At 49.8% G+C, this 22,872-nt stretch overlaps 1 protein-coding gene across 4 annotated transcripts in view; it reads left to right on the top strand.

Moving 5' to 3' along the window:
• The window catches only part of camsap3 (calmodulin regulated spectrin-associated protein family, member 3), a 210,047-nt gene that overhangs the window by 21,486 nt on the left and 165,689 nt on the right, over positions 1–22,872 (top strand). The window lies entirely within an intron of this gene.

Here is a 22,872-nt window from a genome sequence, read left to right as displayed (position 1 = left end):
CTAACTTCACAATTGGAATGATTCTGAATGTGTCACCAAGACACTGTGTGACCTCCCAAGGGTTACTGCAACTTTGATTCATTTGCAGTGTCATACCCTATACTTTTTATCTCTGCGTTTTCTCTCTTTCTATCTGGCAATCCAGTAGCTGGCCTTGGAAAGGTGATGTAGCCATGGTAACGTCAACATTGATATGATTTGGTCTTGCAAGCTTTGCAACTAAATCTATTTTTCGTTCCTCCCTCCACTCTCCCCACTTGGGATTCATTTGAGCAAATCCAGCTGCTAAGTGGCCCTGATTGGCAGCTCCAGGAGGAGGTACATCACTCGCCCATGCACGTGCCTACTTTTCCACCTTGGAGATCGGGGAACCTGCCTGAAGTTGCAACTTCCCTTCGTCTGGAGGTGCAATGGACAGTTGGCGACCCCAGAGTTGCTCTGGTTTGGTGGTGACCAGCTCCATCTGGATCTGAGATCAATTGGGAGCTGGCCGCTCTGCGTATATCGTGGCTGAGGGTTTGCCGGCATTCATTTATTGACCCTCCCCCCTCCCCTAGTATAGCAGAACCTGTTGCACAAGGAGTAGCACAGAGGTTAGCACTGCTGCCTCACCGCGCCAGGGTCTCTGGTTTAATTCCGGCCTTGGGTGACTGTGTGGAGTTTACGCGTTCTTCCCAAGTCTGCGTGGGTTTCCTCCCACAGTCCAAAGGTATGCAGGTTATGTTTTTGAGGGGAAGGTGAGGGTCAGTGCAAGCTTGATGGGCCGAATGGCTTCTTGCACTGTCTATGCTTCTAAGGGGTGCAAGGTTCCAAAAATTAAATTGGCTCTAGTTCAGCCCCTCTGAACTAACCCCCGATGAACGAACTCCTGTAATTTCTGAATGGGACTGCCAATTGCTGACCTAACTTCCTTTTCTACTTGACCTGGTTCAAAGGGACTTGACTTTTGTGGCATGCTTTGACAGCCGTGCCGTGTAGATTTGTGTTAATCTGCTCAGTGTTAACTTTGCACATTGTTTTCCTTGACTAATATCTCTTGGGAGAAGTTTCCTATGACTGGGATTCCTCGTGACAGTGGGATGTACATGTACACTGGCGATCGTGCTGTACTTGAGCACTCCATCTTTTTAACAATGATCTTTGCTGTACAGAGGAGGCAGTTGTTCAAGTCCCTTGTTGGGTGGATGTAAAAGATTTTGGCACCATTTGGAAGAAGAGCAGGGGTTTCTCGCCAGTATTCTGGTTGGGATTTATTCCTGGGCTAACATTTTTTTAAATAATAATAATTTGGTCGTTGCCTCATTGCTGTTGTGAGAGTTTTCACTGTGCAGATTGGCTGCCATGTTTCCTACTTTATAACGATCGTCCATACATCATTCTACGACATCCTGAGGTGACGAAAGGTGTTTTATAAATGGAAGCTGTTGTTTACATTTTGGGAGAGGAGAAAATTCATGAATAGAATTCCTACGGTGCAGAAGGAGGCCGTTCTGTCCAAGAACACCCCAGCTAGGCCCACTCACCTACCCTATCCCTGTAACCCCTCCTAACCTTTGGACAGGACCCAAGTTATCATGGCCAAGCCACCCAACCTGCACATCTTTGGACTGTGGGAGGAAACCGGAGCACCCGGAGGAAACCCGCACAGACATGGGGAGAAGGTGCAAACCCCACACACAGTCACCCGAGGACGGAATCGAACCCGGGTCCCTGGCGCTGAGAGGCAGCGATGCTAACCACTGTACCACCGTGCTGCCCCTGTATGATTTCCTCTGAGAGTGGCTGCTGGGATACAGGCCAAAGATTGAGGGCAAAATTGAAGCAGATCCCAGTTTGAGCTCCCGTCAGTCCATAAATACTTTGATTGCCTCACTTTTTTCCTTTTTTTTGTTGGCGGTTTTGCACGTCTTGATTGTAACATTCTGTCCTTGTTTTTTAAAAAATTTAGAGTAGCCAATTAATATTTGTTTGTCCCAATTAAGGGGCAATTTAGCGTGGCCAATCCACCTACTCTGCACATCTTTGGGTTGTGGGGGTGAGACCCACGCAGACACGGGGAGAATGTGCAAACTCCACACGGACAGTGACCTGTAGTGATATGCATCACTGTAAATACACAAGGGGTTAATGTAAGTACACGTAGACTAGATAGACACTAGAGGGAGCACCAGAGACATGACACACAGACATTCAACCAATAGGTCAGTAAGATAGGACACGACCAATTGGCATTCACGATACATTCAGAGGGGCATTACACCAACCCATATATATTTTTTAAACTTTTCTTTTTTTAAATATAAATTTGGATTACCCAATTATTTTTTTCCAATTAAGGGACAATTTAGTGTGGCCAATCCACCTACTCTGCACATTTTTGGGTTGTGGGGGCGAAACCCACGCAGACACGGGGAGCACCAACCCATATATAAAGGACACAGCACACATGATCTTCATCTTTCCAGTGGAGACACTCAATGAGTACAGACACGGGGTTGATTTAACACCACACCCACCACGTGGATTGTAGCAGGCTGGTTTGTCAGCCTGAGTAGCTATAGAAGGATTAACAGAAGAGTCGAATCCGAGTAGCAGAATTGTTAATAGTTTAATAAACGTGTTGAAGTTATCTCCACGTCTGAACCTACCTTTGTCAGAGTCCACATCAAGGAAGCAGCTTGTGCTATGTCGAGAGCATAACAAGAAACCACGCAAACATGAATGTGCAAACTCCACATGGACAGTGACCCAGAGCCGGGATCGAACCTGGGACCTCGGTGCTGTGAAGCAGCAATGCTAACCACTGCGCCACCATGCTGCCCACATTGTGTCCTTGTTGACTGCACAGTTATCACAACTGTTAATCTGAGTGACACCTTTACTTCTGCCTGTTGGAGTTTTGCAACTTTGATTTATTCTTAAAAGTGAACCACTCCCGGAAGGATCAAGAAACGGATCAAATTCAAGCTCAACTGAAGACGAGATTAAATCCAACGACTGGTCTGGTTTCCATCCACTTTCTTCCTTCGCCTCCTAACAAATGTGACACGAATTCAGGAGAAACTTGTTACACAGCAGCAGCTGGTGGAATATGATTTAAAAAATCTGGAATTGCAAGGTGGTCTCTGTAATGGACCCTGTGAATGATAGTTACAGTATTTGGTTGTTGTGTTAACCCATCTGGTTCACGAGGGACAGAAGTCTGCCGTCCTCCTCCAGTCTGGCCTGCAGTCCCACAGCAATGTGGTTGACTCTTAATTACCCTCTGAAATGGCCAATGTTCAAGGGAGTTTGGGAGTGGGCGAGGAAGACTGGCCTTGCCAGCGACGCCCACATCCCATTAAAGAAATAAAACAATGGTAGAACATAGAACAGCACAGAACAGGCCCTTCGGCCCTCGATGTTGTGCTGAGCATTGTCTGAAACCAAGATCAAGCTATCCTACTCCCGGTCATTCTGGTGTGCTCCATGTGCCTATCCAATAACCGCTTGAAAGTTCCTAAAGTGTCCGACTCCACTATCACAGCAGGCAGTCCATTCCACACCCTAACCACTCTCTGACTAAAGAACCTACCTCGGACATACCTCCTATATCTCCCACCCTGAACCTTATAGTTATGTTCATGTTTTTAGTATTTAATGAACTTGCTCTATCTTAACTCAGGAAAGCCTTGGTTCAAGCAAAGCCACGATGGGCTAAATGGCCTCCCTGTGTTGTAACATTCTATAAGAAGTATAAGTAATTGACCTGAATTTGAGATTGGGCAACTCGTGGCGGCTGCAATTGAAGGGTGCGCAATTAAATCATTAACCGGGTCATTATGCAAGCGACCTGGAGGCTTGTTCCAGTCCAAGGTTGCTTCTGTACAGTGGAGAGAAAATAGCTGATGGTAGTTGCAGCCAATATTTATGTTGCAATATTTATTCAATGCACTAAAGGGGTAATGTAGCGGCTAAATGGAGCCTCCAGGATCTGGGCCCAATGCCAAGCCGGGGTCAGAGGGCTTCTTTACTCGTAAAGGTCATGAATTGAGTGGAAGGTGCAAGTGGGATATTGAAACAAATGTTGGAAAAAATCAAGTTACACGTCTACAATTGTGTGTTCATTGTTCAGTGTGCAGGTCTTATTTAAAAGCAAAGGTTTTGAAGAAAATCGCAGTGGTTTTAAAACATTTTCCACTGCCTTATCATTGACATCACCTTGACCCAAGAGCCTGTCGGGAAGAGATTATGGGATGTAAACGCCAGGCTTTGGGCTCAAGCTACTGAAGGGGCAGACATCCATTGTAGAACTCGATGCACGTTGGAATCTCGGCAGGAGAGACGACCTTCTCATTACTGCAAAAGAAGTCTTGTCCTGGTTGTCTGTACCTTGTTGAAGAGATGGGGAGCAGATGTTACCCAACTGCTTTAGACTGACGGGAAAGAAATAGAACATAGAACAGTACAGCACAGAACAGGCCCTTCGGCCCTCAATGTTGTGCCGAGCAATGATCACCCTACTCAAACCCACGTATCCACCCTATACCCGTATACCCTATACCCGTATACCAACAAACCCCCCCCCCAACCTTACTTTTTACACTACGGGCAATTTAGCATGGCCAATCCACCTAACCCGCACATCTTTGGACTGTGGCAGGAAACCGGAGCACCCGGAGGAAACCCACGCACACACGGGGAGGACGTGCAGACTCCACACAGACAGTGACCCAGCCGGGAATCGAACCTGGGACCCTGGAGCTGTGAAGCATTTATGCTAACTACCGTGCTGCCAAGACTCCAACTGTGTGAAACACCCTTTTATTAAATCAAACTGGGAAGCCTTGGATGAATTCTCTGGGAATTAATTTCCCTAATCATTCTGCCAATGAAACGCCATCCCATTTTAATGCTCCTCGTGAATCTGTGGCTTATCACCAGGGGGTAAATGTTTATGGTGACTGACGATAGATTTTTGTATGGTCTTGTGTAAGATTCTTGCAATTGTCCGTATAATGTTTGGACACATTAACAGAATGACACTTTTTTTTTTGTGAATTGCAAGTTGAGGCAAGGATCTGTTCTCCATCTCTGGCCGGCAGGAGATTTAAATTCTGCTGTGTTTTTGGTCGCGTTCCCGACGATGGTGACTCCTTGTCTTAAATTCTGAAGGACGCGCCAACTCTACGCCTAACCACAGGCCAATCAAGTCATACTGGGGTCGTGACTGAAATTTCTGTTGGTACCTCCTCCTGCATCTCTGCACCCTGACCTGTTCCCGGGCTGTGGGCAAGGCTGGGGTGGGGTGAGATGGTTGCATGTTTGATTGATCCTTGGTGCTGTAGACCGTTTTAAAAACAAGGAGTGACCAGGCCTCCTTGTGAATTTAAATGTTCGTTTCCCCAAATCTCAACAAACACCCACTTCACATTCCTCGCAGGATGCACACGAGGACAGGTGATTTCTAAAGATGTATTTGTTCAATCCTTGGATTTATTCGGGTTCCTGAAAATCGTTCTTACTCCAGTGCTTCAAAATGATTTCAGAAAATGGTCTGACTAAAGGGAAAAATTGAGGCTGGCGATGGAATCAGAATGGCTGAATCCTGGCAGGTTTCTGGATTTTTCCTGCCAAAGTTTGTTGAGGTTCTTTTGGTGAGAAATATGATCAGCAGGGAAAATGGATTGACCCTGCTTGCTTGTGCGGGATTTTCCAGGCAGTGTCTGTCGTTTAGCTGGGTGTGTTGGCTTTCCTCTGATTTTCATAACCCGAAAATGACTCTGGGCTGCTGTTGTGGACATAAATGAGTCCGTTTCAGTCATGTCACAACCATACCAATGTTTACATTCACCACGCAATGGGGTGATGGCTAAATAATTTTTTTTGAGGGAGGGGTGAATAGCCTCTGAAATGTCCTCTGTTGTAATAACGTTGTCATGGGCTGGCAAGTCAAATAAGCAATCTCAGTTGAAAGGTGAGGGTGTCATCAACCCCTGGGTAAGTGGTTTCCCCAGAGATATGCTCTGAGGAGGTGGCACAGTGGTTAGCACTGCTGCCTCGCGGCACCAAGGTCCCAGGTTCGATCCCGGCTCTGGGTCACTGTCCACGTGGAGTTTGCACATTCTCCCCATGTCTGCGTGGGTCTCGCCCCGACAGCCCAAAGTTGTGCAGGGTAGGTGGATTAAGGCACAGCACCGTGGTTAGCACTGTTGCTTCACAGCTCCAGGGTCCCGGGTTCGATTTCCGGCCTTGGGTCACTGTCTGTGTGGAGTCTGCACGTTCTCCCCGTGGGGTTCCTCCGGGTCCTCCGGTTTCCTCCCACAAGTCCAAAGATGTGCAGGTGAGGTGGATTGGCCATTCTAAATTGCCCTTAGTGTCCCAAAAAAAACGTTGGGTGGGGTTACTAGGTTACGGGGATAGCATGGTGTGCTCTTTCCAAGGGCTGATGCAGACTCGATGGGCCGAATGGCCTCCTTCTGCAAAATCTATGATAAATGGCCCCTTGGTTGGAAAGAAAAATAATTGGGTATTCCTAAATTTATTTTAAAAAGAGATATATGCTCAGAAATGCCCGTCACCCCAGACTCCACCTTGGATCAGGGCATTGTCTATAATTCATACCGCCCGAATGTCCCATCTTCCACATCCACTCACAAGGGCCCAGTTCAGCCGGAGTTCCTGTCACCGGTTGCTCGCTGAGCCTCTGCTGGGCGATGTGGTAAAACGAGGTGGTGTGATGAGGGTGCAGGTGTTGTCTTGACTTGTGTTCGCCCAGGAGCTTGGCAGCCAACACTGATTCCTCGTATCCCATGTGGGGTTGGGGGTCGGCGGGGCGGTGATGTGGATCATTACATCCAATCCCAGTTGGCGACCCCACCATTCTGTCCTTTTCAGCCTAGATCCTGACCATGCACACTAATTCTGAAGGAGGCTATTTATTATTAATGAAACAAATCTAGTGTCCCTGATCCCTCCCTCCCTCCCCCTCCCTCAACTCTCCACACCTGCTGCAGCATGGCAATGAATAAAGCTTCTGGTGCTTTTTGTGCATCCTGGTTAAGACAGCAGAGCCTGCAGGCGCAGTGTATAATGTCATAAATTATTACTGCCAATAATTTAAAAGCGGGAATGAAGTATAATGTTCTGCAAAGCATGAGAACGCCAGGAAGAGGAACAACCAGAGTTGGGAATTGGCGTGTCATTTGATTGCAGTAATGTGGGAACGCCAGTGAATCCCATGACTTTGCCAATTTTCTTTTGCTGTCGCTTTTTGCCTGCCATTGCGTTTTGGTTTATAGTCCAGGAAGAAGCCCTTAAACCAAATGGGAACCCTGGTCTCTGAATTCATCTAAATTTTCTATTACTTTTAGATCGATCTGGGTCCAATAATTCCCTCCCATTGTTGAAGAAACTCTATGTTGCTCTTGGATTGTAAATGTAAATCGCTTATTGTCACAAGTTGGCTTCAAATGAAGTTACTGGGGAAAGCCCCTAGTCGCCACATTCCGGCGCCTGTTCGGGGAGGCTGTTACGGGAATTGAACTGTGCTTCTGGCCTGCCTTGGTCTGCTTTGAAAGCCAGCGATTTAGCCCAGTGTGCTAAACCAGTCTTGTGGCATGATGGCCTTGTGCCATATGTGTGGGTCAGTGGTCACAAAGCTATTCATCCATGGAAAGCATCACAGCAGAGACTGTTCCTGTCCTTCCCTCTGGAGGACGATGGTGGTGTAGTGGTAGTGTTGCCGGACTAGGAATCCAGAGGCCCAGGCTAATGCTCTGGAGACACCGGTTCAAATCCCATCACTGCAGCGTGGTGGAAATTTTAAATCCTGGAATTGAAAGCTCATCTCCCTAATAATGACCATCGTTGCTGAAACTTCTCTGGTTCGCTTATGTCCTCGTTAGGGAAGGAAATCTGCCGTCCTTACCCAGTCTGGCCCACAGCAATGAGGGTGGCTCTTAACTGCCCTCTTAAATGGCATCGCAAGCCACTCCGTTAAGGGGCATTTGGGGATGGGCAAAAATGGTGGGCCTTGCAAGTGATGCCCACATCTCTGGCACTTGTCATATCATGTTTGGCTTCTTGGGAACACATGGACTACGATGGATAGCGGGATACCCTCTGGTCCTCCGGCCTACATAAACCTGTGGAGCCCAATATCGGAATGTTTTACGGAATCGCTCCCATGGGCATCGTGACTAAACGGATTAAGCTCCACCTCTCTCAGTGCAGCAATTCAATTGGTCCAACTCCACCCCCAGAAGCGCACGCACATTTATTTCCCTCAAGTGCCCATCCAATTTTGTTTTGAAGTAATTCACAAGTGCTGCCTCCATCAGAAACCAATCTATTTGCCGTACCACCGTGCCAGCTCCTTAAATCAGCAACATTGCCTCTTTAAGGCTGGTCCAACTACATGGTGGGGCCCACTATTCTGATTCCTGTGCGGGGAATGTGCTGACTCCATTGTAACTGGAAACCACTCTACAATGACTCCCCAGTTTGGATCTTCTCTGCCAGCGATTACAGGACTGTTAACCCCACTCTGTCGTCACCTGCCCCCTTTTTTTTAACCCTTCCTTTTGGAGCTTGCTGCTTTCCAATTGTTCTTTGTTCTCGTGTTGTTCTTTGCCAAAACACTCAGAAAAATAAGTTGGTATCATGACTGGTACAGGCTTGGAGGGCCGAAGGGCCTGTTCCAGTGCTGTATTGTTCTTTGACCCTCATAGGAAGGATGAGGTGGGAGTCACCAGTTCCTTAGGCTCTTGGGAGCCAGAGTCACTTGGGGGGTCACTGAATTTCCCGGTCAAATATCTTACCGAGACCTCTTCAAGGGCCAGCGCCTTTTAGATGAGCATGTGAGCAAGCACTTGATGGGTGGATTTTGCACGTTCTCCCCGTGTCTGCGGGGGTTTCCACTTGGATGCTCTGGTTTCCTCCCATGGTCCAAAGATGTGCAGGTTAGGTGGGATTGATAGGGGGCTGGAGTGGGCCTAGGTAGGGTTCTCTCACAGTGGGTTGGTGCGGACTCGATGGGGCGAATGGCCTCCTTGTATGGCGAGCTGAGTTTTTTGAAAAACTGGGTGATCGAAGCCTAGTTCCTTCGTAGAATCTTGTGGTTTTGTTTTGAAACCACTGGCTTCTTAATCACTTCCCTGTTTGACTTAACTGCATGCTCCTGCATGTTGAATCTTCTCCTTGGTTTATCGTGTGAGGTAAGTTTGAAAGTCAGCTGTGGGTTAGTGGGTAAAGCTCTATCTTCAGAGTCAGCAGGTTGTGGGTTCAAGCGGCACTCCAGCTAACCGAGCTGTGGTGAACTTTAACAAGTTGGCCATAAAAACATAAGGGGAGGTCTAGGGCCGAGATGCTGATTTTGTTTTGTTTGGATTTATGTGAGATACGTGCTGGGATCAGGAGTCTCGCTCCAGAGACTTGACCACGTAACCAAGGCTGACATTCTATTCTAGTACTGGGGGAATGCTGCACTGTCTGAGGCGCCTACGTTGGGGTGAGATCTTCAATCCAGGCTGCAATGAGGGCAGCACGGTGGCGCAATGGTTAGTGTTTTGTTATGCTCTTGACGTAGCATAAGCTGCTTCCTTGATGTGGACTCTGACAAAGGAAGGTTCAGACTTGGAGATAGCTTTAACACGTTTATTAAGCTATTAACAATTCTCCTACTTGGATTCGACTCAACTGTTAATCCTGCTATAGCTACTCAGACTGACGAACCAGTCTGCTACAATCCACGTGGTGGGTGTGATGTTCAATCAACCCTGTGTCTGTACTCACTAAGTGTCTCCACTGGAAAGAAGATCGTGTCTGCTGTGTCCTTATAAATGGGTTGGTGTAATGCCCCTCTGTGGTATTCGTGTGCGCGTCGTGAATGCCCATTGGTCCTGTCCTATCTCACTGTGAGAGATCGCCTCCTTACTGCCTTGACCCAAATTTCATCAGGAAATATCCTTGGAGATTATCTAATCCTTATATTGCTGTATGAGGGAGCATCCTGTGCGCAAATTGGCTGCTGCGTTTCCTGCAACAGTGATTCCACTTCAGTGGGCACCCTGAGACAGCACTCTGTGGGCACCCTGAGGCCGCGCTCTGTGGGCACCCTGAGACCGCACTCTGTGGGCACCCTGAGACCCCACTCTGTGGGCACCCTGAGACCCCACTCTGTGGGCACCCTGAGACCCCACTCTGTGGGCACCCTGAGACCCCACTCTGTGGGCACCCTGAGACCCCACTCTGTGGGCACCCTGAGACCCCACTCTGTGGGCACCCTGAGACCCCACTCTGTGGGCACCCTGAGACCCCACTCTGTGGGCACCCTGAGACCCCACTCTGTGGGCACCCTGAGACCCCACTCTGTGGGCACCCTGAGACCCCACTCTGTGGGCACCCTGAGACCCCACTCTGTGGGCACCCTGAGACCCCACTCTGTGGGCACCCTGAGACCCCACTCTGTGGGCACCCTGAGACCCCGCTCTGTGGGCACCCTGAGACCCCGCTCTGTGGGCACCCTGAGACCCCGCTCTGTGGGCACCCTGAGACCCCGCTCTGTGGGCACCCTGAGACCGCGCTCTGTGGGCACCCTGAGACCGCGCTCTGTGGGCACCCTGAGACCCCACTCTGTGGGCACCCTGAGACCCCACTGTGGGCACCCTGAGACCCCGCTCTGTGGGCACCCTGAGACCCCGCTCTGTGGGCACCCTGAGAACCCGCTCTGTGGGCACCCTGAGACCCCGCTCTGTGGGCACCCTGAGACCCCGCTCTGTGGGCACCCTGAGACCCCGCTCTGTGGGCACCCTGAGACCCCGCTCTGTGGGCACCCTGAGACCCCGCTCTGTGGGCACCCTGAGACCCCGCTCTGTGGGCACCCTGAGACCCCGCTCTGTGGGCACCCTGAGACCCCGCTCTGTGGGCACCCTGAGACCCCGCTCTGTGTTGGACTTCCGCCGAGTTCCCTGTTCGGCTGTTGGTGGCCATCGACAGTGGATGTTTGATCATCAAGGCCATTCCGAGACTTGGGTGTTTCTGTGTGGATTTCTGTTTTTCCCCCACCCCAAGCCCACATTTTCCCGCTGCCGTTGTGATTCTCCTGGTGCCAGGTTTTTTCCCTGCTCGGGTGACCCGATTTTCATGTGAATGAGCTGCTCGACTGCAGTGGGAATCTCTGGCTGGGGCAAAATTCATTCTTGACCGGGAAGGAGAGGCCAGAGGTGAGTAGTTGACTGGAGTTCTTAGTCCCTTGTCCATGTCTCCATGTCCCCATCTCTGGCGTCCCGAGTGGGGTAGTGACGAGGAGAGAAATCTGCACAGCCCCCACAACTACATTTTTAACAATAAGCCTGCCCGTGGCACCTGCCTCGTGGTGGTTTATCCTGTCCATGCTCCCTGACCAAGCTTGGGAATGAAGTAGTGTTTACAGAGGTGGCTTGCCGCTGTGACCTTGGATGGCTTCCTCGTGAACAGGATCTCCTCGACCAAGGTCGGGTGTTACCCAGTGGCCTGGCCTGTCACTAAAAACGTAAGCCGAGTAGTTGATAAAACTCCCAGCAGCTTTCTCCTCCTCTCGAGCCTTCAACTTAACATCTGAGAGTTATGTTTGTTTGTAAAGGGAGGCATAAACCTGTCATGTCGTAACTGAACATGATATCGGCACCGAGGGACTATTTGTGTCTGGGCTGTGGCAGTAGCTTAGCTTTCTGGCTGTGTGGTTGTTGAAATGAGAAGGCCTAAATGTGTCGCTAGGCTTCAATAAGGTCTAGGCCCGAAAGACACTATTGATTGTTGCAGCCTTAGCGAAGTGCCTTGGGATGCTTTTCTGAAGGAAGACTTTCATTTATATCGCGTCTTTCACAACCTCTGGAGGTCCCGGAGCACTTTACAGCCAGTGGAGTGACCTGGCAGACTATTTGTGCACAGCAAGATCCCACTAATGGGAATACAATAATCAGATCAGTTTTTTTTGTTGCAATTACTTGTTGAGGGGGGGGGAAAGCCTTCCCGGGCAATGGGACGAGTTGTATAGCGACACTGTGCGTATTTGTAGTGGCTGAAATATCATAACATAAGAAATGGTGGGACTAGGCCATTTAGTCCTATGAACCACTCCTCCATTCAATGAGATCAGTCATAGACGATCTTCTACGTCAACACCATTCTCATGCACTATCCCCTGTTGAAATTTATCGATCTCTGTCTTAAACATACTCAACGACTGGGCCTCCAGACTCCCTTCCGGGGTACAGAATTTGGAAGATTCACCCAGCACTGAGTGAAGAAATTCCTCCCCGTCTCAGTCCGAGATTCCCTGCCGCTAGACTCTTGTCTTGATGATAGACCCCCCTCAGCCAGGGAACTATCCTTCCTGATCTACCCTGTTGAGTCCTGTAAGAAGTGTATATGTTTGAATGAGATATCTTCTCTATTCTTCTAAACTGCAGAGAATAAAAGCTCAGTCTATTTGATCTTTCCTTAGCTGACAATCCCTCTATCCCAGGAACCAACCTGGTTAACCTTTGCACTCCCTCTGTGGCAAATACCTAACTTTAGGAATGGAGACCAAAGCCCTAAACCACTGTTCTTCAATTTTTTTTTCCGGGGACCCATTTTTACCTACCGGCCAACCTTCGGGACCCAACCCGGCCGACCTGTGCGACCCGCCATTTTCTCTTGCCTTGTTTGCTGCTGACAAAGAATGGAGGAAATGGTTTTGGGTCCCTTTGGCCCTCGTACACGCTCCTCCAATGGAACCTGTTGGATGAAGGTGAAGCCTTCCGGTGTCGGAAAGTATGGAGTCTCCATCTGTCCAAAGTTCTGCATTTTTTTTCTGTAAACTTTTATCAAATAAACCCCCCCCCCCCCGGACTTGGATTGGATTTGTTTATTGTCACGTGTACCGAGGTACAGTGAAAAGTATTTTTCTGCGAGCATGGGAACATGGGAAGAAAAGGGAATAAAAGAAAATACATAATAGGGCAACACAAGGTACACAATGTAACTACATAAGCATTGGCATCGGATGAAGCATACAGGGTGTAGTGTTAATGAGATCTGTCAATAAGAGGGTCATTTTAGGAGTCTGATGACAGTGGGGAAGAAGCTGTTTTTGAGTCTGTTTGTTTGTGTTCTCAGACTTCTGCATCTCTTGGAAGAAGTTGGAAGAGTGAATAAGCCGGGTGGGAGGGATCTTTGATTATGCTGCCCGCTTTCCCCAGGCAGCGGGAGGTGTAGATGGAGTCAATGGATGGGAGGCAGGTTCGTGTGATGGACTGGGCGGTATTCACGACTCTCTGAAGTTCCTTGCGGTCCTGGGCCGAGCAGTTGCCATACCAGGCTGTGATGCAGCCCGATAGGATGCTTTCTATGGTGCATCTGTAAAAGTTGGTAAGGGTTAATGTAGACATGCTGAATTTCCTTAGTTTCCTGAGGAAGTATAGGCGCTGTTGTGCTTTCTTGGTGGTAGCGTCGACGTGGGTGGATCAGGACAGATTTTTGGAGATATGTGCCCCTAGGAATTTGAAACTGCTAACCATCTCCACCTCGGCCCCGTTGATGCTGACAGGGGTGTGTCCAGTACTTTGCTTCCTTGAAGTCAATGACCAGCAGAAAAAATAAAAAATAAAAATAAAATGAATAAAACACCCCCAAACTTGTAAAACAAAAAGCTGCGACCATTTAAAAAAAAAAGGAAAAGCGGCCGCACTGCGCATGCGTGCCCGATCATCGGCGCATGTGCATAGTTTTGCGCATGCACGGCGATGATCTGGCACGCATGCGCAGTGCGGTCACATTTTTAAAATACATGTTCGTGGCCATTTTGAAGGCCGCTTGCAGCCGGCGTAATTAACAGCCGGTTGCTGCGGCTGTTGCGCAATCGGGAGCGCACGACGGATGGCTCCGTGACCTTCCCGACACCCACCTGCGACCCACCGGCGGGTCTCGCCCCCGAGTTTGACAAGGTCTGCTCTACACTGTACTGTAGGTGTACCCTCACCAAGACTCTATATAATTGCACCATTACTCTTGTAATGAAGGCCAACACACCGTTGCTGCCGTAATTGCTTTCTGTACCTGCACATTACCTTTCACTGACTCATGAACAAGGTCACACCAGTTCCCTCTCAAATACTCCTGTAGCAGGTAATAAGGACGACAAATAGAATTGTGGCCGTTTATAGCTAAAGGACTCTATATAACAGTAAGAAAGTGTTGCTGCAACTGTACAAGACATTAGTGAGACCACACCTGGAGTATTGTACACAGTTTTGGTCCCCTTAATTGTGAAGGGATGTAGTTGCACAGTGGAAAAGGCCCAAGTGACTGAATTGCCCAGTTCTGTTTTTTTTAACGTAGTCTGGGTTTTTTTTTCCTAGTGGGTCTCCTCATTTTTCCACGTTGTATTCCATCTGCCCAAGTTAAATCCCTTGGAAACATCTCCTCCTCCTCACAATCTCATTCCTTCTAGTTTTATGTTGTCTGCAAACTTGGAAATATTCCATTTGGTCCCCATATCCAAATCGTTGATGTAGATTGTGAACAACTGGGACCCAAGCACTGATTCTTGCCCCACTCGCCAACCTGACTCTCTCTCATTTTATTCCTACTCCATTTTCTGTCCATCAACCCGTTCTCCATCCACGTCAGTGCGTTAACTCTAATCCCATGTGCTCTAACCCCTGTTGTGTGTGACCTTATCGAAAGCTTGCTTAAAAAATCCAAGCATGCCACACCCACTGGTTTCCCCCCTTCTCTATAATGCTAGTTACACCCTCAAAAAAACCTCCCCAAAAGGTTTGTTAAATACTATACCTCCCTTTCAAAAATCTAATTTTTTTTTCTCTCTTTTTTTTTCTCTCTCCTTTAATAGTGGGATTACCTTTTCCACCTTCCAACTTGCACCGTCACAAAATCTGTACTATTTTGAAAGATTGGCACTATTGTGTCTACTTTCTGCAGTTGTCTCTTCAACACTCTGGAATGGATATCATCAGGTCCGGGGGATGTATCTACTTTTAAGTCCCAATAATACTATTTTGTTTGCTAATATCTTGCAGTTCCTCGTTTACACTGGTCCCTCTAGATTTTAACCTGTGTGGGGGGTGGGGGTAAGTGGTGTGACTCTTGAAATGAAAATCGCTTATTGTCACGAGTAGGCTTCAAATGAAGTTACTGTGAAAAGCCCCTAGTCGCCACATTCCGGCGCCTGTCCGGGGAGGCTGGTACGGGAATCGAACCGTGCTGCTGGCCTGCTTTGTCTTGAGCTCCAGCCAAAGGGAGGATTTGATCAGTGCTCTGTTACGCATTAGCGATGACCAAAGAATGTCCTGCATTACTGGCTGCGTGGTGGGAATGGCCAGGGCCCTGCCCCAGATTGCTTGCCAGTAGTATTGGAAGAATGAACTTGTGCTGTTCCCTGGGGTGGGTGCAGAAGCTGGCTTGGCAGTGAAGCCACTTGTGGTTGACCAGCCATCTAGGCTGGCAACGTGACGGAAAACCATTCCAATTCCATATTTATCAAAAGGGCAGAGGCACTGGAGAATGTGCAAAAAAAAAAAAGATTCCGGAGGATAATACCAGTTGAGACGACATTCTGGGATTTGTCCTTTCCCGAGAAGTGATTTTGAAAATGAAGAGGTATGCAGCTCGCTGGTGCAGTGGTTAGCACTGCTGCCTCATGGCACCGAGGTCCCAGGTTCGATCCCGGCTCTGGGTCACTGTCCGTGTGGAGTTTGCACATTCCCCCCGTGTTTACGTGGGTTTCACCGCCACAACCCACAGATGTGCAGGCTAGGTGGATTGGCCGTGCTAAATTGCCCCTTAATTGGTAAAATGAATTGGGTACTCTAAATTTTTATTTTATTTTAAATGAAGAGATATGGATGTAGATGAGAGATTTCCAGCTGTGGGAGACACCAAATCGGGGTGGGGGACTGCCTGCCGTTGAAGCAGTCAACCCAAAATAGGAGGCCATTCGGCCCTTCAAGCCTGCTCCACCATTCATAGACTGTGATCCTGGTTCTGGACCCCCCCCCCCCCCCCCCCCCCCCCCCGGCCATCAGAAACATCCTTCCTACATCTCCTCTGCCTGGCCCTGTTAGAAACGACTAAATTCCGCGATTTTTCTCTCCCAGCTAATAGAATCCTAACTGGCGCCATCTCCCCTCCTGCGTCAGTGGCTCCATCCCAGGAACCTGCCCGGTAGTCTGGTTGAGCAGGCGTTCGTCTTGGTGGGACATACTTTAATGGTCGCCAATAAATTCAACCGGGAATTTGGGGGGAGAGGTTTTTAAGGGGTTAATGCCCCAAATGTAGGTTGGTGTTTTTATTTCATTCATTCCTTAGGACAAAAGGGATGGTGACGGGGTGAGTTGGCAAGGGGCGGGAGGATGTTCATCTGGAGCATGAACGCCAACATGACCAAATACATTGAAGGAGCTGTCTCGGGAGTGAAAATCCGGTGTATTCGAGAGGATTGCTGATTGTTTTATCACAAAGTTCCTTACCATCAGCACTAGGCAGAGAGATGTTGCCTGGAATGGAGAGTAGGTCTTACGAGGAAAGGTTGAGGGTGCTAGGCCTTTTCTCATTAGAACGGAGAAGGATGAGGGGCGACTTGATAGAGGTTTATAAGATGATCAGGGGAATAGATAAGAGTAGACAGTCAGAGACTTTTCCCCGGGTGGAACAAACCATTAGAAGGGGACATAAATTTAAGGTGAATGGTGGAAGATGTAGGGGGGATGTCAGAGGTAGGTTCTTTACCCAGAGAGTAGTGGGGGCATGGAATGCACTGCCTGTGGAAGTGGTTGAGTCGGAAACGTTAGGGACCTTCAAGCGGCTACTGGATAGGTACATGGATTAGGGTAGAATAATGGAGTGCAGATTAATTTGCTCTTAAGGGCAGCACGGTAGCATTGTGGATAGCACAATGGCTTCACAGCTCCAGGGTCCCAGGTTCGATTCCGGGCTTGGGTCACTGTCTGTGTGGAGTCTGCACGTCCTCCCCGTGTGTGCGTGGGTTTCCTCCGGGTGCTCCGGTTTCCTCCCACAGTCCAAAGATGTGCAGGTTGGGTGGATTGGCCATGATAAATTGTCCAAAATTGCCCTAGAAATTGTCTGAAATTCTATGATAATCTATGATCAACCTGGGACAAAAGTTCAGCACAACACCGTGGGCCGAAGGGCCTGTTCTGTGCTGTATTTCTCTATGCTCTATGTTTTATGCGGAGGAAAAGATGTCCTGTGACTGATCAGATTTTCTTTCAAACTCACTTTGAAATAAATTGGCTGTGGGTGACAACTGTACTGCAAATGGCATGGGGGATTTTAAACTATTCCAGTCACCGAGGCGTCCTATAAATGCGAGTTTTTAACTTTGGGGGGTGGGGGGGACTCATTTCTTTTGAATATCCATGAGAAACATTTAGGTGACTTTTCTGCCATTGCAAGGTGCAAGGTTTGGCCTCCTGTCGTAAGGAGGAGGTGAAAAGGAATATGATGCACGTTTACATTCTGAGTTGAATGCCGAGAAGTGGCAAGTGATGAAATCTAATCTAAAGGACGTTGTGCGAGGGGTATGGGGGTGAAGGCAGGAGAATGGCATTAAAACATCTCGAGAGCCGTTGCAGCTTTGGGCCAAATGGCCTTCTCCTGCACCGTAATTGTTCTTGTGCAGGACGAGGGGGGCACGGGATATATGTAAACATACCATAGCATCCCTACAGCGCAGAACGATGCCATTCAACCCATCGAGTCTGCACCGACCCTCTGAAAGAGCACCCTACCTAAGCCCACTCCCCCGCCCTATCCCCGTAACCCCACCGAACCGGCACATCTTTGGAAACAAAAGGGCAATTTTAGCTTGGCCAATAGCCCTACACCTGACCAATATAGGTCAAGAGGTCAAAGGAAGGGGCTGTTTGGCCCGTCATGTCTGTGATGACTCTCTGCAAGGCCCATTCAACTCCTTTTGCCCAGAGCCCTATGATTTTCCTCACTTCCCTTTTGAAAGCCACAATTGAATCTGCCTCCGTCACACACTCAGGCAGTGCAATCCCGATCCCAACACTCGCTGCAGGAAAATATTATTATCAATGTTTGTTTTTTTGTTCCTTTTGCCAAACACCTTAAATGATTGACCTCTGCTTCCATCAGTAGGTTTGGTTGCTCTGTTTTGTCCAGAGTCCTTTGTGATCCTGAACACCTTTCATCAAACCATCTCCATCGCCAAGGGGAACAGCCCCAGCTTCTCAGATCTTCCGACATGGTACAGTGGTTAGCACTGCTGCTTCACAGCGCCAGGGACCCGGGTTCAATTCCGGCCTTGGGTCATAAGACCATAAGACATGGGAGCAGAATTAGGCCACTCGGCCCATCGAGTCTGCTCCGCCATTCAATCATGGCTGATATTTTTCTTATCCCTATTTTCCTGCCTTCTCCCCATAACCCCTGACCCCCTTATTAATCAAGAACCTATCTATCTCTGTCTTAAAGACACTCAGTGATTTGGCCTTCTGTGGCAATGAGTTCCACAGATTCACCAGCTTCTGGCTGAAGAAATTCCTCCTCATCCCAGTTTTAAATGATCGTCCCTTCAGTCTGAGATTGTGTCCTCTGGTTCTAGTTTTTCTTACGAGTGGAAACATCCTCTCCACGTCCACTCTATCCAGGCCTCGCAGTATCCTGGAAGTTTCAATAAGATCCCCCCCCCCCCCCCCCTCTCATCCTTCTAAACTCCCGAGTACAGACCCAGAGTCCTCAACCACTCCTCGTATGACGAGCTCTTCATTCCAGGGATCATTCTTGTGAACCTCCTCTGGACCCTTTCTGAGGCCCAGCACATCCTTCCTTTGAAGGGTCGCAGTGTGTGGAGTTTGTATGTCCTCGCCCTGTCTGTATGGGTTTCCTCCGGGGTTCTATGGATATGAAGTTATTGGAGGGGAGAACTGCTTCCTGCTCTTTATCTGGGGGGGGGGGGGGGGGTGCTGTGGAGGAGGGGGGGGGGTGCTGTGGAGGAGGGGGGGGGGTGCTGTGGAGGAGTAGGGGGGGGGTGCTGTGGAGGAGTAGGGGGGGGTGCTGTGGAGGAGTAGGGGGGGGGGTGCTGTGGAGGAGTAGGGGGGGGTGCTGTGGAGGAGTAGGGGGGGTGCTGTGGAGAGTGGGGGGGTGCTGTGGAGGAGTGGGGGGGGTGCTGTGGAGGAGTAGGGGGGGGTGCTGTGGAGGAGTAGGGGGGTGCTGTGGAGGAGTAGGGGGGGTGCTGTGGAGTAGGGGGGGGGTGTGGAGTGGGGGGGGTGCTGTGGAGTAGGGGGGGGGGTGCTGTGGAGTAGGGGGGGGGGTGCTGTGAGAGGGGGGGGGGTGCTGTGGAGTAGGGGGGGTGCTGTGGAGTAGGGGGGGTGCTGTGAGGAGTGGGGGGGGGTGCTGTGGAGGGTGGGGGGGGTGCTGTGGAGGAGTAGGGGGGGGTGCTGTGGAGGAGTAGGGGGGGGTGCTGTGGAGGAGTAGGGGGGGGTGCTGTGGAGGAGGGGGGGGTGCTGTGGAGGAGTGGGGGGGGGGGGGTGCTGTGGAGTAGGGGGGGTGCTGTGGAGGGTAGGGGGGGGGTGCTGTGGAGGAGTGGGGGGGGTGCTGTGGAGGAGGGGGGGGGTGCTGTGGAGGGGGGGGGGGGTGCTGTGGAGGAGTAGGGGGGGTGCTGTGGAGGAGTAGGGGGGGTGCTGTGGAGTAGGGGGGTGCTGTGGAGTAGGGGGGGGTGCTGTGGAGGGGGGGGGTGCTGTGGAGTAGGGGGGGGTGCTGTGGAGTAGGGGGGGGGCTGTGGAGTAGGGGGGGTGCTGTGGAGTAGGGGGGGTGTGTGGTAGGGGGGGTGCTGTGGAGTAGGGGGGGGGTGCTGTGGAGTAGGGGGGGGGTGCTGTGGAGTGAGGGGGGGGTGCTGTGGAGAGGGGGGGGTGCTGTGGAGTGAGGGGGGGGTGCTGTGGAGTAGGGGGGGGGGGGTGGGAGTAGGGGGGGTGCTGTGGAGTGGGGGGGTGCTGTGGAGTAGGGGGGGGTGCTGTGGAGGGGGGGGGGTGCTGTGGGTGGGGGGGGGGTGCTGTGGGTGGAGTGGGGGGGGGGGGTGCTGTGGAGGGGGGGGGTGTGGGTAGGGGGGGTGTGTGGAGTAGGGGGGGTGCTGTGGAGTAGGGGGGGGTGCTGTGGAGGGGGGGGGGTGCTGTGGAGTGGGGGGGGGGTGTGTGGAGTGGAGGGGGGGGGGGGGGGGGGGTGCTGTGGAGTCCCGGGCAGACAAGACAAAGTTTTAGTTTAATCCGCATTCCCGTTGTGAGCTCAGCCTTTTCTCAATCCCAGGCTGGGATTGACGCCTGGATTGTGTTTGGAATTTGGGAACATTTGCGTGGAAGGTGAGAGGGTGCTACCCGCCAGCCAAGCAGAGGCTGACGAATAAAGACGATATAAATTAGCTGTAACCGAGCCGGAGGAAGGCAAGAATTGGACTGAATTGCTTTTATTAAACTAAAAAAAAATTATTAAGGCACTTACACAAACAACAAATAAGAGCAGAAACAAAATTGTCCAAATAATAAATAACTACCCCCACACACCCCTTCCCCTGTTGCTTTTTTTAAAAAACAAGTGAATATATTTTTGGCTGTTTCTACCTCGTGCTGCTGAAGATGAAGAAAACAGCTGGGATTGCAATGGGCCTTTAGCGCAGAGGGTGCAGAATGAACGTGATGTCTAGCTCGAATCTTTAAACTAAATCTCTTGGTGCTTCCCGTGGCTCCTGTTCTGCCTTCTGTCCTCTGAAGGGGGGGAGGGGGCGGATTTTCTCATTTTTGAGGGGTGCGTGGGATTTGTTCGCCCATGGCAGTTTGCCAGTCTGTTAAAGGACCTCGGCAAGCTGCATGCGAGGAAATAAGTGTAAACACATGAGGCTGGAGGAGAGGAACCACTTAAAGACATCTGGATTAAAGATGGAATGTCTGATTTTTTTTTCCCATTGTGGAGTTGAACTTTGCTCTTTTAAAGAGACATGGATTTGATGACTCCTTCTAACTGTAGACCTTGTTTGCCACCCGTTCTCTCTCTAGATATGATATGGAGATGCCGGCGTTGGACTGGGGTGAGCACAGTAAGAGTCTTACAACACCAGGTTAAAGTCCAACAGGTTTGTTTCAAACACTAGCTTTCGGAGCACTGCTCCTTCACCTGAGGATTCACCTGAGGAAGGAGCAGTGCTCCGAAAGCTAGTGTTTGAAACGAACATGTTGGACTTTAACCTGGTGTTGTAAGACTTCTTACTGTGCTCTCTAGATGTGTTACTGGAAAGCGAATGAGCTACTTGCTGAAGGAGTCAATCGACTTTTCAATCTGACAGACATGCTGGAAAGATTGGTGACTACTTCTGGGAAATAGCTTTGGATAGAATGGCTGACTACCTTTTTTTCCACGAGTTCATAGATGTTTACAGCACGGCAGGCGGCCATTTGGCCCATTGCGTCCTTGCTGGTCAACAAAAGATCTTGCCGCACTAATCCCATTTTCCAGCATTTGGCCCGTAGCCCTGGCAGCGCAAGTGAAGATCTAAATACTCCTGAAATGTTCCATGAGTTCCTAACCCCATCACCCTTTCAGGCACTGAGTGCCAACTCCCATCGCCCCTCCCGGTTGTTGCACTAACAATTGCACACACAAACACGAAACGGTACAAAAGAGGCTTTATTACCATCAGATATTATTACTTCAATTGGAGCTGTAAAATGGCAGCTCAGGAGACCTCATGGATATTTATACTGCTCCTGTGGGCGGAGCTAGCCGGCAGGGGCTTACCAACAAACTATGCAGGGGCTTACCGACAAACCTGTAATAGCCGGTACTATTGTACATCCCCTAATAGAGGCGCACACATATATATACAGTGGTATTACCACACCGGTGAAAATGTTTTTCCTCGACTCTCCCTGATTGAGAGGCAGCAGGGTGGCGCAGTGGTTAGCACTGCAGTCTCAGGGCACCGAGGTCCCAGGTTTGATCCCGGCGCCGAGTCACTGTCCGTGTGGAGTTTGCACATTCTCCCCGTGTTTGTGTGGATTTCGCCCCCACAACCCAAAGATGTGTAGGTTAGGTGGATTGGCCATGCTAAATTGCCCCTTAATTGGCAAAAATTAATTCAACTTCTATAAAAACAAAAACACCTCTCTCTGTTTGGCCTTCTACCTCTTGCCCCCCTGGTTATTGACCCTTCCACTAATGGGGGAAAAGTGCCTTTCTGTCTACTCTATCCGTGCCCCTCTTAATCTTATACATTCTATCAGGACCCTCCTCCGAACTTCACTGCTCCAAGGAAAACCGCCTCAAGCCTATCTAATCTCTCCTCATAGTTCAGAGCCTCCAGCCCAGGCAGCATCCTGGTAAATCTCCTCTGCAACCCCCTCCAGTTCAGTCACATTGTTCCTCTAATGCGGTGACCCGAACTGCAGACAGCATTCCAATTGTGGCCTAATCCTGAGGTAGCCCATTACTGTGGGAGCCCTGCATATTAGCATGTCCAGCTTTTATATCGTGGCGTGCTTTTGTTTAAATTGATAAAACACCTAGAATTCGGCTGTGAATTAGATGTCCCTGTGATGTGTTCATTTTGCTAGCTCGTCCCTTTTTTTTTTTAAGGGGCAAAGATATAAACAGGTTTTTTTTTTTTATCGACAGCATTTAGTCCCACAGTAATCTGTCTCTGCCTCTCTCAAAATCCCAAGGACAAAAAAAGGTACATTCTCCCGATGCATTGTTCCGATGTGTGCTATTATTCCTCTGCTTGCAGTGCCTGGAATCAGCTAGCAGCAGAAAGGCGAGGGCAGTTCTCGGAGATGGCCGTCGAGCAGAATTTGCATTTTTAAAAATGTTTTTTCTTAA

This window comes from Scyliorhinus canicula, chromosome 25 (assembly GCF_902713615.1).
Source record: "Scyliorhinus canicula chromosome 25, sScyCan1.1, whole genome shotgun sequence".
NCBI lineage: Eukaryota > Metazoa > Chordata > Chondrichthyes > Carcharhiniformes > Scyliorhinidae > Scyliorhinus > Scyliorhinus canicula.
This window is presented reverse-complemented; position numbering and strand designations above follow the sequence as displayed.